This window comes from Crocodylus porosus, unplaced genomic scaffold (assembly GCF_001723895.1).
Source record: "Crocodylus porosus isolate Cpor-Errol unplaced genomic scaffold, CroPor_comp1, whole genome shotgun sequence".
Classification (NCBI taxonomy): Eukaryota; Metazoa; Chordata; order Crocodylia; family Crocodylidae; genus Crocodylus; species Crocodylus porosus.
The window spans coordinates 74,421,445-74,438,355 of record NW_017728886.1 but is presented as its reverse complement, the minus strand read 5'-3'; the positions used below and the strand labels follow the sequence as shown (position 1 = coordinate 74,438,355).

Here is a 16,911-nt window from a genome sequence, read left to right as displayed (position 1 = left end):
TGTGTGTGTGTGTGTGTGTGTGTGTGTGTGTGTGTGTGAGATATATGTAATTTAAAATTATGGGACTGAGGGTAAAATTCTGGCCTCATTGAAATAAATGGCAGCATTCTTACTGGGTCTAGAGAGGCCAGGGTTTCATGATAAGTGTTTACTTGTTTATTCAGGGCCAATTATTTCATGTTTTCCAATGAACTGCTATAAGGGAAACTTCTTTAGCATCAGAATGTTTGCATCTTCTGTTTAAAAGCTAGACAAGTGAAAAGATTTAGTGTTTTGTTTATATTTGTAAAGCTCCTGTCTACTCATCCTTTTCTAGAGCAATAAAGTATTCTTGCAAGTTATTTGTATAAGACAAGCTGAAGGAATGGAATGCTTAAGTACTCTATTTTCCATATGTCTTTTTTCAGTGCTACTTCCAAATTGTTATCACAACCCCCAGCAGTAGTTCAGTTTTTTTCCTCTAGCACTAGCAGTTGATTTGCAAAGTTTTACCATTTTGTAAATGCTGCTGTACTGCTGGTGGTATTATGGTATGGAATGGTAAAGATGATTCAGTGCTACTGTTTTAGGTTGAATGGCCTGAATTTTTCAAATGACTGTGTAGAAAAATGAAAAAGCTGAATATTAAAGCTTTCCCACCAAAAACTAACATCCAATTTGTCCTCTACTTAGAATTCAGAGTTTGGCTTCAGTGCTTTTGAAATAGTATGGCATAAAAGTAAACAAGAAAGAGGAAAAAATCTAGACCAAGAACTAAATTGGAAAATAAATTGTATTACTTTTTTTTACATTCTCTCTTACTTTTTCATTTTCAAGGCTTAACTGCCACATCTATAATCACAGACTTCACCCCTCACCAAACCCCTTATATAACTTTATAATTCCAAGCTTGCCACAACTACTATATTAGGTTTTCCTGCATTTCCTATATCTAGAACTACGAGAAAATTAGATTAAAAGTGAACCTTACCAAGTATGACATGGAAAAAAAGTTAACAAGCATTTATAAGAGCTTGATATTTAATTTAGCAACAGAACCTCACCTGTAAGTTTAAATGATACTTTATAATGATAAAAATTGATACTATAAGCTTCTACTCCTAACCAAAACCATAAATGAAGATACTGAAGTCAAGATGTTTTTTTAAAGTTGAACCCCCACTCTCTGCCCTGTGCCTCAATGAACACTATTCTTCTAGTCACCTGAGAGTATTTCTCATATCTTAAACCTTCTCTCTTCCTTTTTGAAACTGTCATTATTTTTCCCTCCTTTTCCTGAGCATGTTTAGAGGGCAGAAAACTGAAGCCAAGAAAGAATGGTTGCGTTATGCAGGCTAGCTGACCTGCTTCATTTGCTTTAGTAGAGATTAAAACAACTGGTGCCAGCTAGTGTTCAGGGTGAAGAAGTAAATATTGTAATTCATATTCAAATGCCATAAAAATTTAATACTATTACACCATGAGGTTTAGTTTTGAAAGATTTCTTACAGACTACAAATGCTGTTTACAGACTAGGAGCTACAAGCACTCCATGATACTATTCTTCCTAAACTTTAACACAATTCAAATATATAATCACACACACACATATATATATATAAAATCACACATATATAATCTAATATGGGGGTGTCAAACCCATCCAACCCTGTGGGCAGATGTGTGGCTCTGGACTAGTCCACAGGCTACATCAGGCCTATGGACTTCTGTTCCTCTATGCTCCACTCCCAGATCCAGCAGAGTCCCCCTTCCACCCCACCCCTTGGCACATGTGGTATACATCTTGGGCCCTGTGCATGGGGTTGGCCTGGTGGTGTGTGGGTCAGGTCAGATCCAGAAGCAGCACCAGGGCCCAAATAATGGAACTCCGTGAGCCATTTCTGGCCTACAGGCTGCATCTTAGATGCCCCAGATCTAATATATCAAGCTAAATATGAAGTTATTTGTATTCAGTATATGCATGCATTACACTTTGATAAACTATACAGTATAGGAAAACTGCATCCCTCTGCAATGTGTATCAGAAACTGCAACTCTTGTAAATTCTGTTGTAAAACTTTTGAAATATGGGTAATTTAATCTGTTAAAATAAAAATGCTAAAATTATTGTTAGAGGTCTCTAAATAAATGTTTCAGACATCATATGATTTTGTACTGGTAGAGTTGGTTAATATTATCCAGTGAGTCACTTCAATAGTTTGCTGTAAATTTATGTGATGTTATAAGATGGAAGGTGTGTGTGTATTTCCACAGGGCAAATCAAATAAGCATGCTAGGACATGACAAATAATTATAAGATATTAACAAGTTGTGGAAATCTATTTTCTGCACTTTGAGCCTGACAACACATCAGTACTCACTTATCAGCCCACACTGCGGGTGCTATTCTGATGTATTGAAAAAAATCATGAAGAAAAACTGAAAGTTCTATATATCCTTTTAGAACCAAGATAAAGTTTCAAAATAAACTCCTGACAGCTGTAAGTCTGGGCTTCCTTAGTAATTTAAGCAAAGTTTAATACCTCTCATACAGGAAAAGAGAATATTTTATTCACATTAACAGGAAACCACCAATTAATACCGTAAGGACAACCCCCCCGCCCAAACATGTCCCAAACAAAAGAGAAGGGAATTAGAGGTTGTAGTGTTTAATATCAAAGGAAAATGCAGTGGCAGTCATAGGCTGGAGCCTATGAATGCCATAGAAGGTAGAACTCTTTAGTAATGATGATCAGTTGTAGTATACTGCTTAGGTAAGGTGTGTGTTCTTAACATTATGAATGAGAAATTTCTTGCCTGACAATTGTCTCCAGCTCTATGGCTTCTCCTCATTTCTCACTAATGGGTAATACCTCCCATCTGTGTAATCTGGAGATGGTCCAATGTTGCTGTTGTAAATTCCAAGTTAAGTCCCACCAACTATGCAGCTCAGGCCGACACAGTCATAGATCTATTCTAGCAACCAACCAGTAGCATTAAGACAGCAACTTAGCAATAACGTTGGCATAGAAGACAGGAGATCTGAGGGCTAAAGAAGGGTTTAACATAGTGTCCATCATTAAAAAGGAGAGAAGAGGAGGACCTGGAGAAGCATAGAGCTGCTAGTCAGTCAGCTGCTAGTGACCATTAACAGCCAACATTGATTCAGTAAGAACAAATTAAGTCATATCAACTTGATATCTTTCTTGGACTGGGGAACGAGTATGGTGAATGAAGAGGATGCATAAGATCTAGATGGAATTTAGTAAGGCTTTTAATTCAATTCCACATGACATTCTCAGGAGTCAACTGGACAAATATGGGCTAGACTGAATTACTTACAAAATGGACACACAATTGGTTGAATAACTACAAGGAGAGTTACTAAACACAAATCAATGTCAGAATGAAAGGTTTCAATTGGGGGTTCCCCAGGGGTCTGTTTTGGGCCCAGTGCTGTTTCACATTTTTATTAATGATGGGGATTGCAGAATAAAGAGCTTCCTGATCAAATCTGCAAATGACACAAACCTGGGCGGGGGAGGGGACTGTAAACACTGCGGAGGACAGGATTTTAATTTTAAAATATCTTGATAGATTGAAGAACTGGGCTGTAGACATGAAATGAACAACATGAAATTCAACGAAGAAAAATGTAAGCTGCTACACTTAGGGAAAAAAACCCAAAGGCACAAATAACAAGGCAGTAATGCCATTGAAAAGGATCTGTGGGGTTTGGTAGATAAAAGACTAAACACAAGCTAGTAGTACGATGCAGTCGCAAAAAAGAAAATACAATTTGGGCATGCATTAACAGGAATGCTGTATGTAAGCTATAGTGCCACTCTACTTAAGAGATATTACCACCACTCTATTCAGCACTGGTTAGTCCTTAGCTGGAATACAGTGTGTAGTTGTGAAAACTGCATTTTAAGAGGATTTTAGAGAAATTGGAGACAATCCAGAAGCAAACAATGAAAATGATAAAGGGACTGGAATGCAAGCTGTATGAAGAAAATTTGGGAGAACTTGGTATATTTCATTTAGAGAAAAGAAAATTAAGGGGGGGCACAATTGCTAGGGTGACCATGTATCTTGTTTTAGCCAGGGCAGTCAAGGATTTTAAAGACTGATTCCAGTTGACTGTTGGGAATGATAATGGGCATCCTGGAAATGCAGAGATGTGGAGAGGAGGGATGTGGCCAGGAGTCAGAGTGGCGCAAAGTACTTTGCAGGCGGGCAGGCAAGTATTGCAATGTCCTGGATTTCCGGAAATTCCATTTGGTCAGCCTAGTGATAGCAGTTCTCAAATATGTGAAAGACTGTTACAAAGAAAGAGATGAACAACTGTTCTCTCTTGCCACCGAGGGAAGAACACGAAGAAATGGATTTAAACTGCAACAACTCAGATTTAGATTAAATCTCAGAAAAACTTCCTTGCTGTCAGAACAGGAAGTCACTGGAACAAGTTGCCTAGTAAAGTTAGTAGAATCTCCTTCATTGGAGGTTTTTTTTATGAAGAAGCTGGATGGGCATTTGGCAGGGATGGTTTAGCTATAGTGGGGGTTGGACAAGATGATCTTCAAGGTATTTTCACCATATGATTCTATAACATGTAAGGGAAACTCAAGGCAATTATACATACAAATCTCCCCTTAGATCAAAATAAAATAAATGTGTTACTAAATGTATTCTTATCATTTACCAGACTCTATCAGGATGGGTTGAATTGGAAGACATGCTGATGACAGATGAAAAATTACTCAGTACATCATACAACACTGGCCAAGTCCGCATATGACACCAAGTTATAGGGAAGCTCGGTCACGCATGAAGATAGGCTACAGATACAGGTGGATCTAAACAAGCTACCAAGTTGGGCGAGTCAGAACCAGATGAAGTTCAACACTGAGAAATGTAAAGTGCTCCTCTGGGGACAAACAACCACCTACACACCTACAAGCCTGGCATCACCAAACTGACCCGCACCACGAATGAAAGGGACCTGGGGGTAATAATAAAGACCACAGTATGAATATGAGCTAGCAGCTTGATGCTGTTGCCAGCAGGGCAAATAACACTCTGGCATGCATCAATCGATGCATCTCCAGCAAAAAACAAGGAAGTGATTCTTCTGCTCTACTCGGCATTGGTGGGACCACAGCTGGAGTACTGCGTCCAGTTCTGGGCGCCACACTTTAACAAGGATGTGGTCAAACTTGAGAGAGACTCCAGAGAATGGCCACCCATATGATCAGAGACTTGCACGGCAAGCTGTACGAGGAAAGGCTGAAGGACCTGAGGCTCTTCAGCTTGAAGAAGAGAAGGCTGAAAAGGAACTTGGTAGCAGTTTACCACTACATCAGGGGAGTACATCAAGGGCTCGGTGAACAACTGTTTACACCAGGGCACCCTTGGGGAAAGCCAGGAGTAATGGCCACAAACTCCGGGAAAACCATTCCAGGCTCAAACATTAGGAAAAACAGTAAGTGTCCAGACTGTGGAATAAACTTCCTCCACAGGTGATACAATCACCTACCCTGGAAATCTTCAAGAGGAGACTGAACAGTCACCTTGCTGGGGTTACCTGACTCCAGTTGTCTTTCCTGCCTAGTGCAGGGGACTGGATCCAGTGATTTTCCAAGGTCCCTTCCAGCCCTTTACAATCTATGAATTTTCCATTCTGTTGCACACCTTTCATCCTCATTTACCAGTAATGGGAGGAGTGAGCTGTGAATCATGGAAGTGTGAAGAAGAAAAGATAAATCAGTTTAGTAGAATAACATAAACAAAAGATCCTCCATGTGAAGAATAATCCATGTAAAGTAAAAAAAAGCTATTTGAGAAGCTGCTCAACAACATCTGCAGATGACTGGCAATCTACTTTGCAAATCTTCATATATAAGGTTCATACCCTTTTTTCCCAGTAATATGATTATGGACCATGACTCCTTCTCTCTGTGTAGCTTCCCTGATGCCTAGTATGTCAACAACTTTAAGATTTTAATAATTTGCCTGCAGTGACTTTGAGGCCATAAGGCCCTGACATTTTGTATGGAATAAAAACAGCTTGGTACAACTGGTGCATGTATTCCACATATTTGAGATATATTTTTATAGTGCTGGTAATAGCCATTTATGCAACCATCTTTCAAAGGAGTTAGTAAGGAATAGGAGAAAATGATGGGAGATATTTTTCTCATGAAAGAAAGGGGAGGCGGGGAGGGAACCTTACCTTGAACAGAAAGGTTTCTGGAACTATAGGCTTAACCTCTCTGACATAACAACCACATGACTCTTGTACAGACAGCAGAGTTAATTTCAAAATCTGTCTTTTGGAGGTAATTTAGAAAGACCTGCACAGGCTTGTCTAATGTGCCATTCTGATTAATTTTTAATTTGCTGCTACTCAAAACAGGAAGTCTTAAGTGTCTGCCTAAATAGTACCAGTAAGGCCAACATCTATGACTCTAGTCATCTTGCAGAAACTCTAGGGTAGCTGCAATCATTACACTGTTGCAATTAATACTCTTATTTGAAAGGCAGTAAGTAGCTAGAGGTCAGAGCCCTATTTATGTTAAGCACTGTCCAAATAAAGAGACAGTCCCCACTCCACAGAGCTTTTGGCTCATATTACATGAGAAATATAATTTGAGCAGATCAGTAAATGAAATATCCTGGTTGACTTCCATTAGGAAATCAGACAGTAACAATGACAGTAATGGAGAACCTAGGTTGAACTACATGTGTCATTCAATGCCCGGGCTGCTGTTAGCCTGTTGTCTGTGATCTGCCTACAAAGTTACATTAGGATATGATCAAAAAGTGACACCTAATTTTATCTAGTGAAATGTTCCACATCTTCAACAGAAAGTTCTACAGTTGCAGACTGAGAATTTCACTTGGGCATGACCCTAAAAATGGCATCTAGGGGTCAGCAGCTACAAATGATCACTGCCAGTAAATGCTTGATGCAATGAAGTTTCAGATCTTTTCATGGTGGTAAATATGATGGTGACATTTGTGGCTAGTTTGACACCTTGGTGTGTAAACCAAGTATGAAAAGCTCTTGATTTTGAACAGCTGCTTTGTTTCCTTTCCACTGGTGTTGGCAACAGCAATCAACAGTTGCTATTAAGGGTCTGACAATGACTTTGTTTTCTCAGATATTGATTTGATTTTTCCCAAAAAGCTCCTCAGCTGGAAATTTGGATGTGCATAGTAGCTACTTATGATGACCAGTGATTGCTGTTCATGGAGTGAAAGAGGATCCTTATAACCACTGTTTTGATCAGAACAGAATCTGAAACCTCCAATTCCAGATGAGAAACAGGATGATGAGCCACTGTCTTGGCACCCAGTACTTTTTCCTTATTAAGTACAAGAAAATCTTTGGTCTAAATGGCTTCAGTGTAGTCTCTGGAATTTCTGTCCATTACTTGCTCTCATGGTGTATGGTGTCTTTAGAAAGGAAGTCTTCTTCTGAAGGTCAGGATTTACCTTTCACTGGTGGAGCTATTGCTACACCAAGGTTAAATTCTCAAAACTATGGAATTCATTTATGATTTTATTTAACACTTTAGTTAAGCATTTTTTGGTTGAATTATTGTTTCTCAGACATGTACCAATCTAATCTCTTTAGCATGTATAAGTAAGCCATGTATCCTTCCCAAATGCCACTCCAATCCCCTTCCCCTGCCTGATCTGTTGCTGTCCTTCCTGCTCCCTGCCCTATTTGTCACTGTGTTCCCAGCTCCTTCCTTGATCTGCCAGATGACACACACAGAGGCTTCCTGTGCTACCTGTGACACACATACTGCAGGCTGACCATCCCTGTTTCAAGCCATGTCCTGGCAGTTACAGAAAAGAGGCAGCACTGTGTTCATCATAGTTTGGGGTCCATCAACAAGAAGAGCCATTGGTAAACAGCTTGATCATGGAAATAAGTCTAACAGATGGCCCCAAAAGCCTGGAAAGATGCCTAATTCTTTCCCCAGGATAGCTGGTAGCTAAGGGAAATATCACTGAAACTATCCATCCCTTCTAACATTTGGACACAGCCCCTTTATCTGGCAGAAGGCAGTTCCATGGGCTGCAAGCCAGCCAAGAGCAGTTCCTAGTCCCCTGAAACTCAGGCAGAGCTTCACAGAATTATCAGTCTTCTCTGTCCATACTTGTTGTATGATGGTAAGCAGGGATGCTCCTAATACTAAGCATAGAGGCCATGTGTAGACGAAGTGTGGGGCATGTGTACACGATACTTCAAAGCAGGTTAAATGCTGATTTAATGGTGTTGGTGTTTGCATGCATCAGCGGCATATTGAGCAATAATTGCAGCTGCTGTGGCAAATTTGGCAGCATAATGTGCCTTACATGACTTGGGGGAGTTTTAGTTTGCTGCCCTAGAGCCATGGAGCGAAGCACCGGGCTCCGTGCAGCTCAGGAGCTCTGCAGGAAGCCTGTGCAGGCAGCCTGGCAGCAGCCCAGGAAGGCAGGCTCCGCCCAAGAAAAAGCGATGAGCCTGATCTTTTTTCTTCCTCCCCTAGGAGCCTGCTTCCCCTCCTGAGCTGTGTGGGGGCCTGAGGCTTCCCTCCGCAGTTGCGGTGCCCGCTGGGACCACCCAAGCTGAGTGCCTATGGGCAGGTGTCACCTGGGAGGGGCTGCCGCAGAGGGAAGCACCAGCTCCCCCCACAGCCCAGGGACTGCTCCACCCGCTGGCAGCTTGCCCTCCCTTTCCCGCCACTGCGGAGGCAGGTAACTTCGGGTGTGTGCACAATACAGGGGTTTAAAGGGCCCTAAACTGAAGTGGTGTTTTTAAAAATCAATCGCTTCAATTTAGGGCCCCTGTTTCATTTCTACACGCTCTGAGAGACAGCTTTTGCTAAGAGAAAAGCTTCAGCAAACACTTCCTCATCAGGACACGAAGATAAAGGGAAAAGTGTTTAAACACTGATTTTTATCACACATGCTCATTAATTGTTGCCTTGTGGGGCAGGCATGTTCTTTTGTCTTTGGTGATCTGAAACCTCTAGGTTTGCATGATTTGTCCCTTATCGAGTTCTTTGTCAAGATCCTCATTAGGGGAGCTACAGTTCCATGAAGGCTTCTAGGCCCTATATGCCAGTGTGACTCAAAGTCTGTGCCCTGGCAGAACAAGTCAGTGGCTTACTGCGGCAGGGCATGGATCTCTCTCTCATGCTTCTGCACGCTGCCAATGGACCCACTTGGATCCTGTCTAGTCTTACAGAACTGTGGTTCTAGAATGGGAGTCAGTAAGAGCCTGTTTGAAAAGTGTTCTACTACAGAAGCCAAAGCCAGCAATCTCGAGACAGTTATAGTTAAAAGGTGAAATGAAATCACTACTGATGTAAGTTATAAAACAAAATGGTTGGGAGAAACCAAACCACCAATTTGTTTTTTCATCGGAGGATAAATGCCTAGGGGCTTAAGCTGAAGGGTACTGCTTAGTCCTGGAGCCAGAGCAGCAAAACTGGACTGCTGCCAAGTTCCACAAGTGGGCAGCATTAGCTGTAGTGACAAGTGAAGAGAGATGATGTGAAGCAAAATGTAAAAGGCTTACAAAGTTTAACAAAAGTAGGCACAGCACTGTCATACCTGGAATATTTTCTTAGGCAACTCCTGACCTACAATGACCCTGGAAAATTATAATTTTGGTCAATTGTATCCAATTGTGTGGGTTTTGTTTTTTTTTAAAAATGCCTTAAAAAGTTCTCTGGAAATTTCATGGGGATGAGCGATAGCAATTTATTTCTGATCTGTTAGTGACATGTTTGGATCATGTATGAAAATGGTCCGCCAAAAAACTCCCAAACACATTCCTGTTGTCAGATATCAAACCTATTTGTTTCATAATTTCCAGTTAGTTGTATGTTTGTTTTGCTGGAAAAAGCCTTCATGTAATCAACCTGCTTCCTGATTACTTCCTCTCTAACTTTATTTTCCTCTGACAGCACTTCTTTCCTAAACCACAGTGAACAAGGTATTAGAAGACTTAGTTTTGGCTTCTGTTCATATTTTATAACCACAACATACTAACAAATTCTTTATCACCAACAGTCAGAAAAGAATGGCAACCTGCAATCTAGTCTGGAAAAAAAACACAACTGACTAAAAGGAAAAACGCTGATTTTGGATGAAAGAACAAATTTAGATTCTATTTTACAATTATGGACAAATCCTAGTATTTTAATTTCTTGCACCCTATTTGGTGTTTCACATGCAATGAGAGCTCATTCGAGATTTAAAATAATGACAAGGTGATACGCTCTTACATGATTTTGATAACTCAGTTTATATTCTAGTCTTCCCTCCAGCATTGTGACAAAAAGAATCATTGAATCATTTGTTCAAATACTGATTTTGGGGCCGTTTACTCATATTACCGGAAAACCTGAAAACGCAGGCCTAAACTATTTGCATTTAATAATGGCAATCAGGTTTTCTTATAACAAAATATTGCAGGAAAATGCAACTTGTGCAGCAAAGATTTTCTTTGCTGCCTCTAATTTTGGTGAAGTGTAATAAAACCAATTATGACTTCAGTAAACTAGTTAATTGTAGCCACTGCAAGTTAGACTTGTTGGAACAGCAAATAAAAAGAAGTAGACAAAAGACAGATAGAACTTCCTGAGTAACCTATCATACCACAGCAGAGCAATAAAGGAACTTATCAATAAGTTGAGTATGTATACATGAATGAATGTAATTATCCATTTCACTTGTGGGTTTTCTTTCTGTAAAGAGGATCACCAAAGCAAAATCAGTCATCTAGGGGTCCCCAGCTGTTTCCTTCAACCAAGAATGCATCTGATCATTTGTTGTGCACATCGCCTTACGTTGGCCTTTTGTGTTGATGTCTATATTGCTTGTTACATAAAATTGTTTTAAAAAATGAGTAAAAGTTGAAGTAGAAAGACTGAACTGATCCAAACAAAAATTCTCCTGATATAACTCAAAGACTGGTGACAAGATCATGTCTGGTAAACAACAGACGTGCAGAACTGGAAGTCAAGGACCAAAACTGATATGCCGTAAAATGAGGCATTGGTGAAAAATAAATTAGAGGCTGAGATGTTTCACCCATCCCTCCTTTCTATGATCCTAGCCAGCCAGGATGAAACTTAATTTGACACTGATGCAAGAAGACTTGCATGGACTTTAAGGATTAAAGGGTGCAATCATGGCTTCCATCCTTATCATCTCCTGCAATTTAAGTCTCCTTCGTGATGGCACTGGGTCTTTGTTGTTCTGATTCTGTGAAAAGGACCCAGATGAAATCACCACCTCAGTTGGCTTCAGCTAAATCCTACACATCACTCAGACCATGAATAGAGACATAACTGGTAAGATTTGTACTCTGAGCACAAAAACCTAATAGCCCGAGTCCTCTCAGTCAGCCTCCTGTCTCCCTCCTCTGTGGGAGATGCCATTTCCCTGGGAGAGGTATCAGTACATCCAGCAGCTAAGGGATAAATGCTCTCATGGCAACCTATATCCACTGTCATCACCCAGTACTGCCAAATCCTGTCATCACTGGGACACTGTAACAGTGAATTTGGTAGCACCTCCCCCTCACAGCAGTGATGTCTCCCACAGGGGCAACCCCTCAAGGTGCCCCCCCTCCTCCATTCACTCCCCTTCTAAGTACTGCCTCAGATCTCATTGCCAGTGCCCTTTAACTTAGCACACAGGTCTCATGCCTTGGTCACCTGCCACTAGTTCTGCTGACTTGCATTCCCTGTTGTCATCCCCTCATTTGTGTGACTTCTTCCTTCCTGATTTATTTCTTCTCTTCTCTTGCTCTCTTTTGCCATATGTTTAATAGAGGTGATCTTTGCCAGCTAAGACTGTATCTCTGCAACAGAGCCTTTAACCAAAAAAGTAGTTAAAAGCAGTCTCTCAAACCATTTGAGGCTGATTCAAGCTTGCCAAGTTTTGAAGTGGCAAATAAGACTGTGCTTTGCTGCCATTCTTTAGCAGCAAGGCTCTAAGTAAAAATCAGTGAAAAACATTTTCTTTCTTTGTTATTCTTTTCCTCTCTCTTTTGCATGCACTTTTCTTGTTTCTGTTTCCAAGGAAGCAGGATAAGGCTTAAGTAGCCATAGCAACAGTTTCAGCCCATTGCAACAAAACTTTTTCCTTCTCCCCAAGAAAGGTCAGCTTAGACCATCTAAAAGACGATTAAACTCTCTCTCTCTGGAATAAGGGATTTTGTTAAAATGAAAAGCTTACTACTTCATGGTTTCAATGCTATTACTGTTCAGTATTTTTAATAAAAGGTTTAAAAGATTTTTGTTGATGGTCACTCCCATGGCATTGAACATGGAGGCTTCTTTCCTCAGGACACCCAAAACTGAGGAATGCACAGTGACTAAGTTTTGTTCATACCTTTACACTCTGGACCCATTTATGCCACTGAAACTAACATAAGCAATTTCCTGGTCTTGCTTCTGGATCTTGTAATTGTTCTTTCTATAAGACAGAAAACTGGGAACAGGACTTGCGCAATCAGAAAAACATCCCTTTATAAGTAGAATTAGGTTACCACCAGGACTCCACTAGGACAAAGGGGATCTCTGTTTAACATTCATTATCTTGTGATGACAACTCTTTTTAGGTGCTTTGCTTTACAGGGGAAGTGTAGAAAAGAACAGAGTCCCAGCTTGGAATAAAACCCTGTATAAACATTCCAAATTCAATTATATACTTATATGGATAATAATAGTGATATTAAATACAATTTTTTTAAAAGAAGGCATATGAACTAGTCTGATCCAGGACAAACACTAAATTACAAGTGATAAAGGAAGGATATTGGACTAGAGAGAACACTTGTTTGATTTGCTATGACAGTGCCTGTTATGTGAGATTAAAATAAAGGAAAGAAAAGGTAAGCAAGGCCCATCCCTTCAGGGAAACTTTGTGTGTTTATACTCAGAAAATGTTCTTACCACATGTTATCTAACTGACATACACTAACTCCTAGTGTTTGCCTCAACCTGTTAAAATGTGTGAAAAACTACCAACTGTCTCATCTTTTCTAGGACTTTATTTAATTGATACCAAGTGTTTACTAGCAGCAGCACAAGCTGAGAAAAACTCAGCCCTTCAGGGAACAGGATTCCTAGTGTTTCGGCCCCTGGTGAGCAGGGCAGATCTTCCCAAACAGCTGGGCACCTGGGGCAGCTGCCACAGGGGTAACAGCAACTTCCAGCTGCTTCAAGTGCATCTATGGCTGCAGCAAAAGATGGTTTATTTTTACCTCCTACCCCTGTAGATGCCTGGGGTGATTGTCCCTGTTGCACTCCCTTAGTTACACCACTGGGCACATACACATACATTTTCCTGTCTGGATGTGCCAGAGATCCAGTGCGTCAGAGCAGATTTGATTAACCGAGTCTGCTCCACATGCAAGCTGATGCACAGGGTGCTGTGTCACTTGCAGTTGTACAAGCAGCGAAAAGCACATCAGCACAGAGAACACCTTCTACGTGTTTTAATTCAAAAGCAGACCACTGCCATTTTCTGCTTGCTGACGTGCATTTCACCACTTATACAACTGGAAGTGATGCGCTTACACGTGTAAAAATGCCCACTATTCCCAACACAGATCTCTTTTCCAGTGCCCACAGAACACTCCTGGTTTTATTCCACATTGTTCTGTTCTTCAGTTTGGCAGGCAGATGCCATATTAAATTTGAAGAACCAAGTTATTCTGTATACTTTCTTACAGCTTCTCTGTTCTTTGCAGAGTACTAAAAATGAATCAAAGACAGAAGGGCTGAAGATTTGTGGTTCATCCCTGGCCAAGAAAACACTTACTTGTTTGCAATGTAAAGGTCTGTAGGTAATTATTTGAGACTGTATATGCCTTTGATTGATTTTTTGGGGGGAGCGGGGGAGAGGAGGGGGAGGGTGGCACTATCATTTACTGTGTTTATGTAATACCTAGGCACAATGTCTAGGCCCATAACTTGGTTAAGGCCACTAAGCACTACCATAAGATAAACAATCTGAGTCTTCAAGAGGCCGAGAAGCAACTACAACACAGCTAACACAACTAACAGTGCCTCTGTTTCATGAGCCAATGTTTCCCCCATTTGATAAGCACCAGGACTTGATGACTTGTTTGAGAGAGTAATTTTTCTATATGAAATTGTTTCAATATAGGTGCCTTTTCTTAAAGTCATTAGTATTGCTTTACCATTACTGAGGTTGAAAGTCAATTGACTGTTAGTGCATGCTGAAGTCCACTAAAGCTAAACAAACAAAAAAACCTCTCTCAAAAAAACTTAGGTTTCCCCCCTTAACAAGCTTCTGAAGAAGGTGAATCAGATCTGTCAAAGGACAGCCATTCACTTTGGGTGTTAGTAGGACAGTGGGGGACAAACCTTTTTGGCAGGTAAGCCAAAATTAAGCCACATGTCCTCCCCAGTTCCACTCCAGTTATCTTCCCCTGACTGATATTCTACTCGGCTTTTTGTTCCCCACCTGACTTGCTGCTCTGTCTTCTTCTCCTTTGCACTAGGCCCCCCCATCACAGAAAGGATGTAGACAAATTGGAGCGAGTCCAGCAGAGGGAAATGAAAATGGCTAGGGGGCTGGGAGAGGCTGAGGGAACTGGACTTATTTAGTATACAGAACAGAAGACTGAGGGGGGATTTAATAGCAGCCTTCAACTCCCTGAAGAGTAGTTACAAAGAAGATGGAGCTGGACTGTTCTTAGTGATGGCAGATGACAGAACAAGGACCAATGGTCTCAAGTTATAGCAGGGGAAGTTTAGGTTAGATATTAGGAAAAAACACTCTTGGGGTATGTAGTAAAGCACTGGAACAGGTTACCCAGAGAGGTTGTGGAATTGCCATCCTTGGAGGTTTTTAATTCCTAGCTAGACAAAGCCTTGGATGGGATGACATAGTTGAGGACAGTCCTGCTTTGAGCAAGGGATGAGACTAGATGACTTCCTGAGGTCCCTTTTAACCCAAATTTTCTGTGATTCTACAATATCTACTCTTGTGCTGCCTGCCTCCTTCCCAGTCTACCCCATGCCATGCACAGAGGCGTGCCACTTGTGGCACGTGTGTCATAAGTTAGCTACCCCTGTACTAGAAAATCATTCACAGGCCTGCCGTTGGTCATAAATCTTTCTTCACACAGCTTTGAAATTAATCTTCCTGTCAAAGTTTTTTCCTAGAAGAAGTATTTAGGGCTTCCTATTCTTTCTAATTAACATTTTTGGGTTGATGTAGGGAGTCCCTAAAGATTTCATTAAATAAACCTCTGCCTCTGGTACCAAATAACAGGTAAGTATAAAGTTTCTCTAGGAATCTCGTCATCCTTTAGGTTTAACTGACCAACTGATTTGGTCTAGAATCAGGAAATACTCCTCTTTCACATGCCTTCTTCCAACAATGACAAGACACTTTTCACTCATTTGATGTCAAAAGAACTATACAACGTTTCTACTCAAACAATACAAGTGTCTCCAAGAATTTGTTCATTTAATCTGGTGAACCAAAGCCTACAACAGTCAAATACATTAAAGTTTGTGTAAATTTACAGCATTCTTCCAAGAAAATCACTGTTTATTCCATAAACAATAAAACAATGCTTCCCAAGGAAAAATGTGGAAAGCTTTTGTGCAACTCTGTACAACTGCTCTTCTTACATGCTGTGTGAGCAGGATAGACAGCAGATGAGGCAACAATGTACAGTGAATGAACCTGTGTTATGAAGAATTATAGCATTTTTCACTGACAAAGATAAAAACCAAAAATGAATTCTCCTAGGAAGAGAAGAGAGTCAAATTAAGAGAAATCTTCACTTTGCTTTACAATTCTAAAAGAGAAGTCAATAAATACCCACAAAGAAGAAAATCCAAGTAAGATGTGACCCCAGAAAACAAGTTAGAAAAGAAAATCCTTCTTTTCTTATGCATTTAATAGAAAATGTGGCTAAGCCCCACTTCACATTTCAACATTTATTATGGGGTGAACAATTAGCAAGCCACAAAAAAATCAAGTTCCAAAATTATTTCTGAAGTTGTCAGTCATCAATAGAGGAAAGTGAATAGCATAGTACTTGTACTCAGAAAAATATTCTTTCTATTCATTCCCAGTTTCAATGTTCTGTTTAATTTTCATTTATTCTAATAAACGTCAAAATGTAGGTGTCTGAATGTGGACCTGCTTCTAAATCAGTTCTTTTGTGAGATTCTTGCTTCCCAGCTTCTCCAAGCTGTTGCTTATGAACTGGCACCTGAAAATACAGCTTTGGTATACCATTGAAACTTCCTGACAGACTACTTTTTCAAAATGAATAGACATTATCCAATCAAAGCCTGCCTTACACAGCATTCGCTTTTGCACGTTAACTACCTATCACCACATGCCATATTATTCATAGTAGATATGACTACCCAAAAGATAGGAACAGGAGAAGTATTATATATAATGTCTTACAACAAGCTACATACAGACAAACTGTTCTCTTGTCCACATACTTACATGTTTGTACACTATGATATAAGGCTTTCAGTATAAACTTCTGTTCTGTGTTTATAAGAAACTGTTTCTGTTGAAATTTATCACTGTCACAGAACTGGAAACTGAAGACTTATTTAACCACAAGACAGATATAGAACAGAGCAGACTGCATTTCCTGAACCATGCAACCGTGACCTAGTGCTAACCACAATGATGGATATACACCCAATTATAGAGTTACAGTCTAAGAAGAGATTTCACAAAGACTTCAGAATAGTATTCCCTTTGCTTGACAACAATACATGTCAAGTCCTTTGGTTAAATGCCTTCTTTATGCATCCACTTCCTAAATAGCAGGACCTAGAATGTCAGAGAATGCTTTTTAGTACTTCACCAGTTAAAAAAGAAAAAAATCTTTCTTCAGAT

The 16,911-nt window shown here is 40.3% G+C and overlaps 1 protein-coding gene across 2 annotated transcripts in view; it reads right to left on the bottom strand.

Moving 5' to 3' along the window:
• Positions 1–16,911, bottom strand: part of ANO10 (anoctamin 10) — a 235,483-nt gene that overhangs the window by 16,773 nt on the left and 201,799 nt on the right. The gene's annotated exons all lie outside the window — the stretch shown is intronic.